General features: G+C 40.4%; 1 protein-coding gene across 1 annotated transcript in view; it reads right to left on the bottom strand.

The window, feature by feature from the left end:
• Nucleotides 1–7,192, bottom strand: part of CHST13 (carbohydrate sulfotransferase 13) — a 72,459-nt gene extending 65,267 nt beyond the window's left edge. The window contains exon 1 of the mRNA XM_017732532.1: nucleotides 7,072–7,192. The gene's annotated coding sequence lies outside the window, so the exon portion shown is untranslated. The remainder of the gene's footprint in view (nucleotides 1–7,071) is intronic.
• Nucleotides 7,193–16,498: the final 9,306 nt, after the last annotated feature.

The following is a 16,498-nucleotide window of genomic DNA, read 5'->3' as shown; positions in this document are numbered from 1 at the left end:
CAAATTATGCTGTTTTTTTCTTTCTTCAGCAGCTCTTTCAATGCAGAAGTCAAAGGAGCGTGATTTATTCTGGTTTCTCCACACTAAATAGACCAGTGCTATTGTGTATGGACAGCAAGCACTTCAGAGAAGTAAAAACAATTCTTTTTTTCTAAATAGAAGTAACCCAACAAAACATTTGAATATGTATAAGAATTAGAAGGATTTTTTTCCAGCTTGGATTTGGATCTAAATTATGAGCCCTGCTTCTCTGCCTTTTACACAAAATTAACTTTGCACATTTATTTATTTATTTATTTAGGCACTTTTTCCAATTCACAGGACACTGTGAAATGGCCAAAATTAAGGGATTCAAAAAGCTAGGCTTGGATCTTGTGAAAATTCAGGTTATCCCAAATTTCTTCAAGGGATACATTTGATCCAGTCCTGCTCTCTGATGGAACAGTGAAGTGTATTTTGCAGATGATGGAAACAGACAAAAAAAAAAAAAGCTGAAGAAAAGGCAAGATCCATGAGGTTAAGGGTTTTTTACACATTCCCATTTTCTAGCAGTTACCAATATCCCAGAAACACCTGTACACACCTGTGAGAAACTTAAAGCATTAACTGCACAGCAAGAACTAAAGATCATTTTTAAAAGCTTCCAAGATACCTTCAAAAGCAGTGAGGAAACAGCACTGGAGTGTTATCAAGAAGGCTCTCAGACAGCAAATTCTCCTAAATATCCTAGAGATTTATTGAACAGCTTGCACTGGAAGATAAAGGAATCAAAACCATCTATGAAACAATCTTAAAGCTGATTTAGTAATTGCCTGTGAATACAACTCAACCCAAGCTAGATGAGGCTCAGGAGACCTGAGACCCATCAGCTCCCCAAAATAGGTCATGAATGGAGCTTTAAGTGACGCAGACACTGCGTGTGGATTCCTTTCTGGGGAATAATTTTTTGCCACGTTGCCACAGGAAGAATCCATCACCTGGTAAGTTTGTTCCATTTGTGAGGCACTGAGCAACTTCAGCAGGCAACAACCAAATTAACCTTAGAAAAGCAGAGCCCATCTCAGTTGAGATGAGGCAGCATTTTACCGTGGGGACTTAAACACATGCACAGCCAGCTGAGCCTGCTGACAAACACCAGTGCAGGGCATCCTGAGCCAACAAAAGCCTATCTAAGGCACCACAGGCTGGGCTCTGGCTCTCTGGAAATGCTAAACTTGAGCTGAACTCTTGCCATTTCCAGCAGAAGGTATGGACATTTTAACACTTAGAGTCCTGCACCTCCCTGACTGCTGCATTCTGGTCCAAAGCCAGAAGTATATAAATGGATTATTCTCCCTCCTTACTCAGTGGTCTTGTCCCAGCCATGCTCCAGTCTCCCCATTTGCTACCACAGATTTTTCTGAGCTCTTCTGTTTCTTTTGATCTGCTCCTCTCTGGGTTTCTATTGCCAAGTATTTTCTCTTCATCTCTATGTTCAAAGCACAGAGCTGAAAATGCAGAAATTAATCACTTTGAGGCTTCTCTGTGTGGATGAGCACAGCCTGTGAGGACCAGCAGTCTGTGGTTCATTTCAGCACCACGGGCAGACTAATCTGCTGAGCTGTGACCAGAGAAACTGGGAGGTTGCCTTCCACAAACTGCCTGGAGCACCTGCCAGAGGCACAGAGTGTTCCCTGGTGCCGGTGGTGCGGCTCCAGCTGCAGCACAATCTCAAACATGCGACCAAGGGGCAGGAAGAAAGAATGTGTTCTATGTAAATTCAGCCAGCACGTTCTCAGATCGCACTGCTTTAAGTGGCTGGCAAAGCTGACGGAATCTAATTGATGTGGAGCCTCGCTCCCAGCCTCCCGACAGACATTTTTAGAACTGTGCTTGCTGACTAGGGGCAAAAAAATGTCAGGATACCGAAGTCACCTGCCATTTGCATGGGCTGAACACTTTCTGGGGAGGTCATGAAGCAAGAGGCTTGAAGATCAGAGGACAAATGGGCATCTACATGGCACAGTCTAACACAGTACCCCAAAGTACTAAATCTGCAGCAATTTTAAGGAGAAAACAGAACTTTTCTCAATTCTGTGAATGCCTTCTAATGCATTTTTATCAAATATCAGATGTATTTTTAAAAAGTAGATTTTAACACCTTTGAAGTCAGGATCCACACCTTCTTATCTACCCAGCTGCACTGCTGTGAATCTGCCAACACAGGCAGGCCAGGGAGGCGAGGGACACACATCATCCATACAGAACAGGCAGGACCTTGTTTTGGGAGTATTCCCTAATTCCTCCAAATCTGTGACGTAGCATTACTTCTCTAAAAATCCTCAATATACTTGAGATTGGATCAAGATTAAACAAACCAACATGTCAGAACATATTTTGGAGGTAGGAGAGGAAGGGAAATGAGCATTGTTTAAGGAGTTGCCTTCCGTCCCCTTTCCAGATAAAGCTGGAACGCTGACTAGCCCAGCCCACGTAATTGTGTCTAAACCACGACATGCACACTCCCTTCACACATTTCTCAGGAAAACAAAAAACAAACAGAAACCCCAACCTTCCAAAACAGGAAGGGAAACTTGGGGTTTTACTGAGTAGTAAACACCAGACCATTACTATGATTTCAACTGAACTATTCATAAGAACCAGGTAAGTCAGTTTTAAATGCAAAAGAACCAACCAAGAAGACCTCAGCAAAGGTCAAATATTTGCTGGTACACCCTGTATGTAACACAGCTCTGACCATGGAAAATTGACTCTAATCAGTTATATTGGTTAAACTACACGTGGGTGGAATTTAGGTGGGATGTAAGCAACTACAGTGCAGAAATCAGATTAAGCCTGGGAGAAACTGCAGTGTGTGATTATCATGTAATAATTACTCAACATTTTGACAGAGCCCAAGACTGGGCTCAGCCCAGCCCTTGACAATGAGAAGGCAGCATAAACATCAGGGTATGAAACTCTATCACTTCTATTAATCCATCAGCATTTCCTCTGTGGGAAGTCCATGAGCTTCTGATGAAAGCCCAGGGCTGCAAATATGGGAGAACCCCTGGGGTTCAGAGACAAGGTCCAGACCCCTGGAGAAGGCAACGCCAAGTCAGCTGCAGTACAAATCTGTGTGGGTAACCTTTTGGAATTGGGTCACCACCAACTGTCCATGTGTGTGGAGTTCTTAGAGAAACCCATCTGGTCCTGGCATCTATCTGATCTGCTCTTCATGCTGTTACCACAGCAACTGGCACTTAAATGAAAAATCTCTGAGCAAGCTGGATCTATAGACAGCCCTACCAAATCACAAGGCAGCAAAAGTGGATGCTTGAGGCGGGTCTGGGGGGTGTTTAGCTGTGTATTTACCAAAAGGGGTTTCAGCCTTGTTTTCCATTTGTGCTTTATCATTTGACAGAATAAGTATCAGCATACCAGTTTTTCTTTATCAACAAGTCCTCTGTAGTTCAGTCACAGCAATGATATCTTTCTATTTGGCCTGCTTTGCAGTCTAAATAGATCTTAAATATTTTGGTTTCTTAATTGTTTCCATATCACACACACAAATTGAATATATTTTTTGCTATAAACACAACTGCCGAGAGAAGTAATAGTAGCCATGTACTTTTTAGAAATAAAAGATGCTTTACAAAAGTATAAAATCTAACTAGATCTTCCCAATGCCATTTAGATTTGTCATGTTGAATTTGACCCAAATTTCTTTAAAACTTTAGGGACACAGATCTAAGATTCAAGGATAATTTCACGTTTGGCAATACCGATTTTAATACTCCTTTTATTTTGAGGGAGGGAAAGTCTGTGTTTGTAGTAGAGGATATTACATGGGTTGAAATAACCAATCTTAATATTCTCCCAGCTGACTAACTCTGAAATATGCATTATTTCTGTCTCTGGCATAACAGAAACATAAGAGCTAAACTTAAGCTCTCAGTCTTCATAGCAGGACAGATGAGGGAGGGTTTTGGCCCAGCCCACGAGCCAGATTTAGGCTCGGAAAGCAAAGCCCACACAGGTGACGTACGACACATAACATGAAGGGAAGTGGGAGCTGGTGGCTGAGGACAGGGGAGGTGACACTGGGGCTGGCACTGGCTTACACAATCTGCACCTTTAGCCTTTCAAATCAATGCTGAGCATTGCCAGTGGAAGGTGAACAGAAGAAAGTAACACAAATGAAATTCTTATTCTTTGAATGCATCTTTGAAATTCTTTTTCTTATTACTCGAAGTCTACAAGTGAGTGGGACTATTTTACTTGTTAAACGTTCTGGTTTAAAGGTATTACATCTTTCAAAGACCAAGAGGGAGGAGAATAAAGAGACAATGAAAGAAACTGAAGGACACCACTGAGAAAAGTGAGAAGCATCTAAGATCCCTGAGCCTGAAATGGAGAAGCACATTTCCATAAAGCTTCACTAGTACACACCTTGCTCCGTAATTTCTTTCAATTAAAAGAACAGAAAAAAACTTCCTTGCACAAAACTCCTCCCAAATATTATTTTGCCACTGCAACATTTTTCTACAAAATCCCAAATTACTTGCATATTAATAACTCGTGAGCCAAATTTCCGTCAACTGGCTATTTAAAATTGTCAACAAAATTCATGTTATGTAGATTTCTAGTTGGGGGAAAGTCAGAGAGACTTTTGTCTTTATGTTTCCAGCTGTAGATGTTGGACTGACAACCTTCCTCTCACCCAGCCCTTTTCTGCTCTGTCGTTGGTTACCAAATTTGAAAAGAGGAAGAAAGTGGAGTAGCCACCGTGATTTACTCAGGAGCAGAACAGCGACCCACAAAAATTTCTGGCACAAACCTTCCTGTGAACACATTTGCATGTTTATTAGTTAAACTTTGCCGTCTGCTAACACTCTTGTGAAAAAACAACAAATCATTAGTACAAGAAATGGTAGAAAACACATTTTTAAAGGCCAAAAAAATCTACAGTAAACTGAAAATCTTTATTGCTGAAATGTTTGAGAATTGGCCTGTCCTTCAGAAAGTCCAAAGAGTCCCAAGGTACAAATTCCATCAAAAGACAAGTCTGAGTCTTGTCTTTTGAATTTGGACTAAGTTTTGAAAATCCCAGTTTGCAAATCTAGTGCAGATTTTCTCTGTCAAATGGAAATATTCCAAGTAGGAGAAACAACCCAGCAGGAAGATATGATGTACAGACTATGCAAATAAGCCCAGATTCTGAGATAAAGTTGAGATGTTTCATTATTCTGGATGAAACAGCCCTATAAATACAATTAAACTTTTTGCTGTCCTCGGTCAGGTAAAACTTGACATAACTAGGGAAGAAACTAAGTAATTAAGGAAGAAAACTCCAAACCTTGATTTGACCCTTTACTTTCAGTGATTAATTTAATAATACTTATACAATAATATTGAAAATATGATTTGGAAAAGCAATATTCCATGTCATGCCATGACTGCCTGGCTTCCTCAGCAGTAAATCACTACCCACCACGTTCAGTCTGTGAGGGCAGAGGACGATTATTCATATTCAATACCCTGTTAACAAGTGTTTGTTCTCGTCCTTCTCCAGTGACTTCATGGAGCTTTAATTGACAGTCCAGATGTCACAGCTCCTGTCTCCAGCCCAAGCAATTGTTTGAAAAGCTTCTGAGCTATTTGACTGCTGGTGTTGACAGGAAGCTGGACATTTCTGCTGTGATGAGGGCTTTGTTTTAAGGTGTCTCAGTCCATCTTATCTCCTGTCTCTTCCTATCTTACAAGCCTAAAAATACTGCTAATGCTGTGCACACAAGGCTTCCCATTCCAAAATCACATTTGCATTTCGCCCAAAGACCCTCAGGAATTTCTGATATTGTCCCAGATTAGAGAGAGACCAAATCCATCACATGACAATCAATTTTAATAGAGGCAGAATCACAGCCTCAACTTCTCCCTGTGTGTTCCCACTAAGATGATAGTGCCTTCTGTTCTCCCAAGGCCAGCTATTAATACAAATTATATGCAGGAAAAAGTAAAAGAATCCCACCAGCAATGTGCTGGACATTTGTATTCCAGACAAGATCCTGTTAAAGATCCTGTTAACAATCCTGGTGGATGCCACAGTCTTACTTCACATATTGATCTGGTGGAGCAAGTACAAGGCACGTAGACTTCTGGTTTGTATTAATTTGTACTATAACTCTTGGCACAGCGTCAGCTGGCAATGGTCTTCCCCATGTTTTAAATCAATTACCTGAAGTAGTAATTGTTTGTTATCAGTAAGGGGGATTTAATAAACAAATATACTTGATAAATCAATGAGCAGAGAAATCCAGACATCCACATATAAATTAGTTTACATTAACTTACTAAAATGAGGCTGCTGGAATGATAATGTTTCAATACACCAAAATAACATTACCAGTTCTTATAAGTTGGCATGTTAAATACATCTCTGTCCATTCTTTGACCTTTAGAGCTTTGCTCCTAGTGATACTATTCCGTATCCTAAGGAGGGGCTAGGCTGAAAAGCCCAGATTATTGTCTTTTTTTCGTATTGTCTTAATAGAGTCAGCGAAATAAAATGATGAATGACATTGTTGTATCAACTGAACAGATTATATAATGTACCTCTGTTCCCACAAAATTGAAATTTAGTGTTTTAACAATGGGCTTTACTCTTCCACTCACCTGTAAATGAGCACTACTGGAGCAGCACTGAGCCCAGTTCTGCCCTTCTCACCAGCTAAATCTGTTTCCTCTTCTGTGAAATCACTGCTGCTTTACATCATTATGAATTAGGTCAGAAACAAACCCAGTGACTGCTCATTCCAGCTAGTGAAACATATGAAGAATGGCTGCAATGACAGATCTGTAATAATGCTTCTCATCTGCAGTCAATTAAATTTAGACCACGCAGAACTATAAGAAGTACACAGTGGAAAATTTTGGCAGGGTGACTGGCAAGCTGTAGCACATCTAACAAACCTGAAGGCTTTTAAATTCATCTTCCCTCTGAACTTTAATCAAAGGCTATAAAAAAAAATCCAGCTGAATACAATAAAAATTTAAACAGCGAAGATCATTAAAGCAGACACTTCTTGTTACCTCATGGTGACTTGCAGAAAAATCTTGTCAACGTCAGATGCTCATCCTTGGTGTTATAATCATAATTCACCTTGCTGGAACAAACAGCATGGGAATGCCTGCATCTGCTCAGCTTGTGTACCTAAGGCAGATATGAGAGGAGGCCAAACATGTTTTCGTAAGTTATAAAAGAGAACAATTACTTCTACCGGAGGGGTGGGAGCTTTTGGAATGTGCTTTTGGACATAGGAGTGTCTTTTGAGAACTACTGAATTTATCTTCAAATGAAAACTATAAATTAAGTGTAATTACTTCTGACAGCTTGCATGAGAAAAATAAAGCATTTATCCTGTCATTGAGGTTCCATGTCTCAGTGCACTCTCAGGACTGTGGAATCATCCCTGTGGCAAATCCACACTGCCCTTAGCACAGACCTCCTTTGTTTTTTCTCCACCACAATTGTGGGGGTTTTTTAGAGCACGTGATCTTCCCTCAGAAATTTGTGGCTAAATTATTTGTCTGTCCTTTGGCTGTTTTGATTTTTGACAACTTCTCCAGCAAACCTCATCCCTCAGCTGCAATTTCCCCCCTCACTCTCTACCCAGCAGTAGTCATACCCACGTCGTTCTCCCCTCCTCACAAACCCCAGACCTTTATGTCTCTGCCCTGCCTCTGTCTATGTATCTTTTATTTCATTTATCCTCACGCTCTGCCCCAGAATTTCTCAGAGTTCATCTGTTCCCCTCCTTGTGCTTGCCAGTCCAACCTTAGCTCTGGTTTTGCCTTTATTAAGCGCATCCCCCACCCCCTTGCCTTTTATTCAAGCAGCCCTACAAGACAGATCCTTTCTGTAAAGGCCACGAATGATTCCTCTGCAAGATCTGCCTCACTAATTATATACTTAACATACATTTATCTGTTCCTACAGCAGGTTCCAGAGAGCAGGGGCTTTTCTTCTGTGCCTTGTCATTTAAAACACTGCCACTATCAGCCACTTCACAATGACATCGGCAGCACCACTTCGCTGCAATTAGGAGGGAAACTTGCCAGGAGAGGATGGGGTTTAAACTCTTCTTGATAAAGAAAACAACACTGAAACAATTGGCTGATTCCCTTTTTACGGAGCCAAAGGGGTATCTGGAAACCCCAGGTCAAACGTGGATTGTCTGTAGACGTGTAATGGATGCTTGGCAAACAACCAGGGACAAGGAAATGTGCTTGTGTAGGCTGTGAAATTGTGCTCCCCATGAAACAAAGTGCACGGCCTGAATTTAGAGGCAGGTTGTTTGTAGAGAGGTGGTGCCTTTTTTTTTTTTTTCTTGAAAATGTTCTCGAATATTAAATCTGAAATGTAGCGACATATATTACCATATTTTGCTCCAGAAAATAAAACCACTAAAGATTATACTAAAAGCTGACAAAGCAAAATCTTTACTAACCCACATTCCTGCAGTGTTGTTACTGTGAGATCACTCTGTCAGCACAAAATCTAAGGTAATGTGTTTATAATCCAGCAAATACATTTTTCAGGAGCAGGATTTCACAACACAGACATTCTCTAAGGCAGAGTGGACTCACTCTTACCCAGCCATGAGCATGATCTGAGTTGGAGTTGTTCAAATTAAAGGAATTCCTTTGGTGTCCTTGGTCAGTGGAATAACTCTGAAATAAATTGAAAGTAGAGCCCAAAATCTGAGTCTAGAAGAGGCCAGAAACACTTTTTTCCCAGAGCAATATTTCTGTCTTGGAAGGGAGACCAGCTACCCTGCAGATCAAAACAGGGTAAGAATTAGAGAAAATCAGATACATTTAAGATTTTTAGATTGGACTTAATGGATGACAGAAACAGCAAAAAAACTTTTGCTGATGTAATTTATGCTGATATTTTGCATTGTTTCTGACAGAATTTCAGAGGTTTTAATCAGCATTTGCCCCTCAGGATTTCTACAAACAGGTTCCATGCAGTATTTCTGGTGGAGTAGGATTGCACAAGGGCCTCTGGAAATTTCCAGCAGGCATCAGCAAATGCATCCTAAGTTTGCATTTGAGAAACTAAATAGAAAAATGCTGTTTTTCAGATCACCAGCAGATTCAGTTGATAAGAAAGTAATTTACTCTGTGTGCTGCTTTAGGTCTAGAGAGTTCAATACAGCCTATTAAGGAGCTCTGGTTACCATCTCTCCTTTGTGTAAACCTCCTTCCATTTATTGCACTGAGTTCCCAAGTATTTCCTATAAGGAGGAGAACAGGTGGATAAGAGACTCCAGTGGGGCTAACGACACAGAAGAAAACTCAATACTGTTATCTGAGCTCTTTGTCAGTGTTTTGAGAGGAGATATCTTATTAAGAGATCAAAACCTACATCTTTAGGACAGGGTAATCTGACCCGAATTAAGACAGCCAAATTCAAACTTTTAAATCAAGAAGTTTACCTATATTAAAGTTCAGAGTGGGTTCTGCATAGGGTTTGTATAAGTTTTTCTGCAGTAGACAAGCTGATTAAATAGTTTATGCAGTGCATGGAAATGGCAATTGTAATTGTTCCAGGAAAGTATCAAATCAATCAATTTTTATACAGGTATCTTTCAGATGAACAAACTTAGAATCTATTCAGTTTCCCTTACCTTCAGGAACACCATTGGTAGAGGTGAACTTTCACCTGATGTGTTCATTAGCTCCTCAGCACAAGCTGAAGCCATCTTGCTTTACATGAAGATTGGTTGTGTGCTTAATTAAAAAAAAAAATCCCCTTTTAATCTTTTAAAGTGTCATTCTGGTGTTTTAAAGAAAGTTTCACCATCTCATTGATCACTTTCAGATCAATTTTATGAGCAAGCACAGGAGGACAGTTGCCATTATCTCCGCATGGATTGAAACTCATCAAAACTGCAGAACATTTTGTAAAATAAGTATCAATGATAATACTGGGGATTGAAATCATAAATTGACCAGCATTGAACCTAATTCAGCAAAAAAAGATGAAATACCTGAACAATCCTTAAAGCTGGAAGCCACGCTCCGAGGAGACTCCTGGCAGTTTAATTCACATAAATTGTGTCTAGCTGGATGGGAAAGATGCAGTAGTGTACAAAGAATTAGCACTGCCAGTATTGGTGAGGAAATAATGAAAATGTGATTGGCATAAATCATTCAGAAATCTTATTACACAATCCTGATCCATATATTAGATTGCCTGGCATTCCAGAGCTGAGAAGTACTAAGGTCAGACTTACTCTGGAGTACTGTATTTCTTTACACATTTTATTGTAAATAGAAAGTGGAATTCTGATCCCATGGGAAATTCCAACATTTTGACATTTATTTTCAGTGCAAATAACAAACATACAGGGTTTGAATCACTGAAAGTCTTATATGCAATAGTATAGGAATATCAAAATAATGTAAATATCATAGAAGTTGAAATTAAATGAATAAAATGCCAATACAAAATATTTCAACATTGCCTGAAAGAAATAAGGTAAAATTATTCATTTTGATATTTTCCCATCAAATTTAATCTAAATCAATGTATTCACTTAACATGATTCATTTCTGATGAAATTGCATTGTCTGAGTAGAAAATTGTTTGGATTTTTTTCAGCTCAGTCTCATTATTAAAGATTGATCAGATTGTAAAAGTGTTGGGGAAAAAAACATTAGGAATTCAGCTTTTGCAAACTTATTATACTGAGGTAATTTTGATTAAAATTTCACAATCCCCAAGAAGGAAAAGCAAATAGTCACAGTAATTGTCAATCATATTCAACGAACTTACAGGTGGCTCTAAAGTGACTTCACAAGAGATAAGTAACTGAATTGCTAACATGAATATGACCATTTGAACACAAGTTCTGTCTTTTCCTCTGCAGGTCCCGTGTTTTCCACCCTCAGCAGCAGCCCCTGCTTTGGTCACTTCTTTTCTAGTGTAATCCTGCCTGTGAGGATTTGGAGCTGCTCTGTTGCACCAACATGACAGCGTTCAATTTACTGTCCTGGCAAGGAGATAAATTTGTGTGTCTGACTTCCTTTTTACCAGATCAGATTTAGCTCCTGCACCTTGTTTCTCTGGCTTCATGTATCACCTTGCTCCCCCTTCTCTTCTAATTGTGATTCCTTCATTCACACCTCTCTGTAATCATCCCTCACCTCCTTCTTCAGCTTTTCTGCTTTCTTACAAAATACTCTACAGAATTTGGGTTGTCACAGCCTAGAAAAGTTCTTCCCTCTCACCAGGAATAATCTTCTAACTCATTGACCTGTCTCTCATCCTGCATTAAGCTTAAACACTTCAATACTCTTTGGGGAAAGAAACTCCACTTTTATATAAATGGTAAGACCTCGGCAGTATTCAGAAAACAAAGAATAAATGAGCAGAAACTTTTATTCCGCAGGGAAGGCAGTTTAATTCTATGCTGAGCTAATTTAGGGAATTCATGAAGATAAGGGATGCCTTCTGTTCAGATGTTGCTATGTTTTATCTACAGCCTGTGCAGTTTCTGTACTGACAAAGAACATCCACTCCCCAGGTGCAAATGGAGATCAGACCTCAAGTGTTTCAGGGTCCTTAGCTGATTGTTACAATGGTTCTATCACTAATCCTGCAAAACAAGAGTAAAATTAGTCTGAAACAACAGATTATCCTGGAATTGCTAATAAAGCAATAAGGAGGACAAATAAAAGAACTTAGTGTTAACATTCTGGCTATTACCCAAATTTTGATGCGGTTGTGCATGGAAGAATCTGGCTTGGAAGCACAGTTGGACCTATTCATACATACTGAACCTTTCCTCATCTCATGCACCACTAAACTTCTTGCAGATGCTTAAGTGACTTCAGCAAAGTGCTGCAGAGAGCAAAACCATCAGTGAGAAATGGCTTTGGTTTCCAGTCAGAAGCAGCACATTTGGCCCACAGATGCAGTGGCTCTGTGAATGATCCAGCACAGTTTCCAAGCTGGAATTGGTAAGTTTACCCTCCTGCAGGCTCGTATGAAAGTATTTCTTACTACACAGTCAGCATTTCTCTGGTCAAGTGCGTCTGTTTCAAAACTTCTCTCTCAAGGAAGTTTTTCCTCTCCTTGAGTCCATGTAATTACTCCAGGGTGGCCCAGCCTTGTTCCACCCTAAATTCCTGATGGTATTTCTATACCATAATTGTGAACATTTATCACCAGCAGTTCTCTAGGCAGTCTTGTGACTTGGACAGCTGAATGTAACTGGTGTTTAGCATTTGCTTTGTACAATTCCCAAGTGCTAAACAACCTTTCATTACCTGCATCTGGCAGCTGCCCAGAACACTTCAGCTTTTCAAGCCCATGTGAGTATGGGAACATTATTAAAATAGTATTCTCAGATTCCTGGATTTTCATTTACTTCTGCTGCAACAAAAGTATTTCTCTATTTTTTCAGACAGCAAAAAGCCCCAGAAAGCTGGTGGTGCAATTTTCCCCCCTTTATGCATGGCTGCTGATCATCTGGTGAACTGGACATGGGCAGCAAAACCTTCCAGAGACTCCTTTAGGTCAGTTCTAGAGGATGAGGTTGCCTAACAACTTAAAGTTTTCTGTTTTGCATGTAATGTAAATGTATTTTTGTGGTTGTTTTTGAGTGAAATAGCTGAGTGTCATCTCAGGAAAAGAGATTCTCGTGCTTTACTCTTTAGGGAAGGCCACAGTCTGTGCATTTCCAGAGATACAAGATAAGTCACAAATGGAGGGATTCAGTGATCTATTATTATCTTAGGTATTTTTCCCACATAAATCACCACCCAGTCTATTGGGTGCTGTATCAGGAATGGGCTCAGCAGACAAACTGCAAGCCCTGGCACACTCAGTGCTTAAAAACCAAAACACAACAACACACAGGAAAACACAGAAGAACAACAAAGGGCTGAGGAAATACCTGACACTCTTCTTGGCTTGATGTGTTTTTCTGGCTTCACACTGCTGTCTTCTCATGCTGTGTGTGAAGTGTTGTCATGTATTTTTGCCATTAATAGCAATATATAACAGCAATGCCAGGATCAGCACACCAGAGAGAGGACAGAAAATCTAAAAGACCATTGTCTCACATAAAAAAAGCAAGTCTAATAAATTGGCCATGACTTATTTATCCTTAATTACAGATGGCTTTTAATCACCAAAACATAAGTATTTTTCTCCTAGTAAAAGCAGCACACACAATTCAACTCATTCATTTATGTACTTACAGGATTTAAAATTTTAAAGTAGGGATTTTCACTCTTTTTAACTCTAATGACTCCAATGATACTTCCATGTCCATTTAACAAGGAATGCTGATGAAGCCAGTGCCTGGGAACAGTGAAAGGCCAGAATCCCCAACTGTTTGGGATGAGAAAAACACAGATTCAAGCACCCAGGCTGAATGAGAAAAGCAAAAATGTGAATTTGCACTCTACATCTCCCAGATTAAATCTTGGCCACTGAGACAGTTTCTTGCTCAGGATGAAATAACAAAAAATTCATCCTGGTGTTTTGGATCTTTTCTAACATTAATTTCAACATAGCTGGTGTGCTCCTAGGAAACACTGAAATTTTGACAAGTCCACATCTCTTACTGACTGCTAATCTAGTGCAAAATGTTCATCTTGCTCTAGTGAAAATCTCCTTAGATCTACCTCAGTGTTTTAATTTTATGATCTGCCACGACTATAACTTTGGGGCAGTCACTTCATATCCTGCATACCCACAGTGTTGCACAATGCTGTGATTTTCCCTCTACATAAACTTTTCCAGGAAATGCAGTGTCTGTAAGTGTGACTGTAACTCATATCTTCACCTTCACATCTCAGATTGGAACTGCAATAAAGCTCAGGAGTGCTCAGGACAAGAAAGCTGCCTGGAGAGATCATCTCTGTTCGCTCCGTGTTCTTGGACTGAGCATCGTAAAAAGCTTTTCCACATGCAGCAATCCCGCAGGTAGCACAGCACAACGTGGCTCCCAGTGCCTCTAACATCCCAACAGGGACACACCCATTCATCCAGAGCCACGGATAAGTCAGCAGAAACATAACCTTCCCCACATTCGGCTTGTCATGAAGTTGTAGTAAACTTCTGTGAACTTCAGCTGTGCACGTACCCAGGCCTGTGAGAGTCTGATCTCCCCTGAATCATAACAAACTGCTGCCTTTCAGTAGCTACACTGTGCTGCAAAACTGCTGCATTATTCATTCAAAGCCATGGTGCAACTTCCTTTTATTGATTCGGGATTTAAAGCCAGCTCCAGCAAAGGGAAGGGTCAGATAACAAATACTTAGGGCTCCACAGAGCCCCCACAAAGCTGTGTTAGATAACACAAGGAGTCATTCCCTGTACGTGCCCCTTAATCTCTGCCTGGGGCCACCACTACTCTCCCAGCAGCTCTGGCAGCTAAATAGGGATTATTGCACCTCTGGCTGCATGAGTGTTGTGTATGTGTGTATAAGAAGGAATGAGGATTGTTTTTTTCCTATTGCTACATAGGTAGATCTCTCACCATTTTCTGGGAGAAAACGTTTAAATCAGTGGTGTGTCTGAAGATTAAATCCACAGGCAGAGGCTTGTGCAGCCCATTTTGAAATAAACCACTGCTAAAGAGCAATGACAAGCAATCATACAGATCTGCACTTGCAATCCACTTCTACATGCTCACTTTAGTGAAAACAGATGATTTAATTCTCTTACAAACAGCATTGCAGCTCCTAGAGGATCTGGTTTGCATTTTGAAATTTCTCACATCCTGTCAGTACAATCCTTAAGCAGCTTTCAGATGCAGAGCTGATCTCCACTGCCCTCTGATCCACCTGCACACACCCTCTGAGACTTCAGGTGTTGCCAAATTCTTACTGAGGGCAGAGTACAAACTGCAGTGAGAACTGCCCTTTTGTCTAGCCAGATCTTCCCTTAGTGCCCAGTGCACCCTAAGCTGTCCTGGTCAGATTTAACAAGCCCTGACTGTGCGGATGAGTTTTTATTAATAAATCTAACAGATACAGTAGTTACTGAGAGGTGAACACACATCTCACTAATGGCACATCATAACAGAGCCACGTGCTAATAACATTTTGTTAATTTACCAAAGAAGTTTGAGAAATGAAACAACCTCTAAAATGCTATTCTAAACCAGCTTTCACTTACCTTATTCCTAAGGCAAAGATATCAGTTTTCACCTTGGATTTATTCTATTTGAGAAGCTGCATTATTTTTTCTTCCTTAGCTTTCCCTAGAGTCACATTAGATTTTAATGTCTTAACCACAGAAGAACAGCAGCTTAGTAAAATTCATGAAGGACACACAGGCCACCAGAACCCCATGTGACTCACCCTCTCCTGCCCATATTTCATTGAAATCATCACAGAATCACAGAGTGGTTTTGGATAGAAGGGAATTAAAGACCATTGAGTTCCAGCCCACCGTGGGCAGAGACATCTTCCACTAAATCAAAGCCCTGTCCAGCATGGCCTTGAACACATCCAGTGAAGGGACATCCACAGCTTCTCTGGGAAATGTGTTCCAGAGCCTCATGACCCTCACGAGGAAGAATTTGTGCATAACATTTAGCTCATACTACTCTCTTTCAGTTTAAAGCCTTTATCCCTTAGCCACAGATCCCATATGCAGCAAGTATTTGGGATAGCCTCCCAAACAGGCTTCAATACAGTGTTTGGCCTGAGACAACACACTTGCATTTTGTTAGGTTTTGGGGTTTTGGGGTTTTTTTCAGATTTATTTTTGAATACAAATGGGAAGACTAACATTATAAATCTAGCCAAGAATGGAGTCAGGCTTCCTGATTCCTCATGTCTGTCTTAAAAGCCATTCTATTAATTCTGGTGTGAGCTATGTGAGTATTCTGCAATAAAGTAAAAAATGGAAGTAACAGAAAAGTAGAAGAGAGAGAAATCCACACCCCACATTACTGTGAAATGCAGTGATAAAGGTTTTTTTCTGCAAGTTCCTGGTTCCAATCTCTGCTTCGAATCAATGGAAAAAGGATTGGACTCTGATTCCACCACCCACAGATCTGTACCAGAACCATGAGAACAGAACTATCAGAACCAGAGAGAGCAGATCAACCAGCCCTGGTTTGCTTTGACAACTTAGCTCCTGGGCAGGAGGTGGAGGCTTCTTTACCTCTGATGGTTAATTAAAAGAAGTTTCTGTACTTGTGGGATGACTTTTATTCCTTGGGAATGAAAGATGCAGCCAGACGTGTCAGATAATCCATAACACATTAGCTTCTTTTCCACCTGCTCCACAACACTCCTGAACAGGCCTCACCAAAGGACCAGAACAACAGATCAGTGAAATAAAAATTGCTGTGTGAAAAACAGCCTCGTTCTCCGTGCTCCAGCTCTTGATCTGTAAATCTGATACAGTAAAAAAAGGGAAGACCCCACACACGAGTGCAGGGACAAGCACCAGAGCAGGTCACCTCACCATCCCCAGCCT

Source organism: Corvus brachyrhynchos, unplaced genomic scaffold (assembly GCF_000691975.1).
Source record: "Corvus brachyrhynchos isolate BGI_N302 unplaced genomic scaffold, ASM69197v1 scaffold4, whole genome shotgun sequence".
Classification (NCBI taxonomy): Eukaryota; Metazoa; Chordata; class Aves; order Passeriformes; family Corvidae; genus Corvus; species Corvus brachyrhynchos.
The sequence above is the reverse complement of the archived record's forward strand: the minus strand, read 5'-3'. Positions and strand labels throughout refer to the sequence as shown.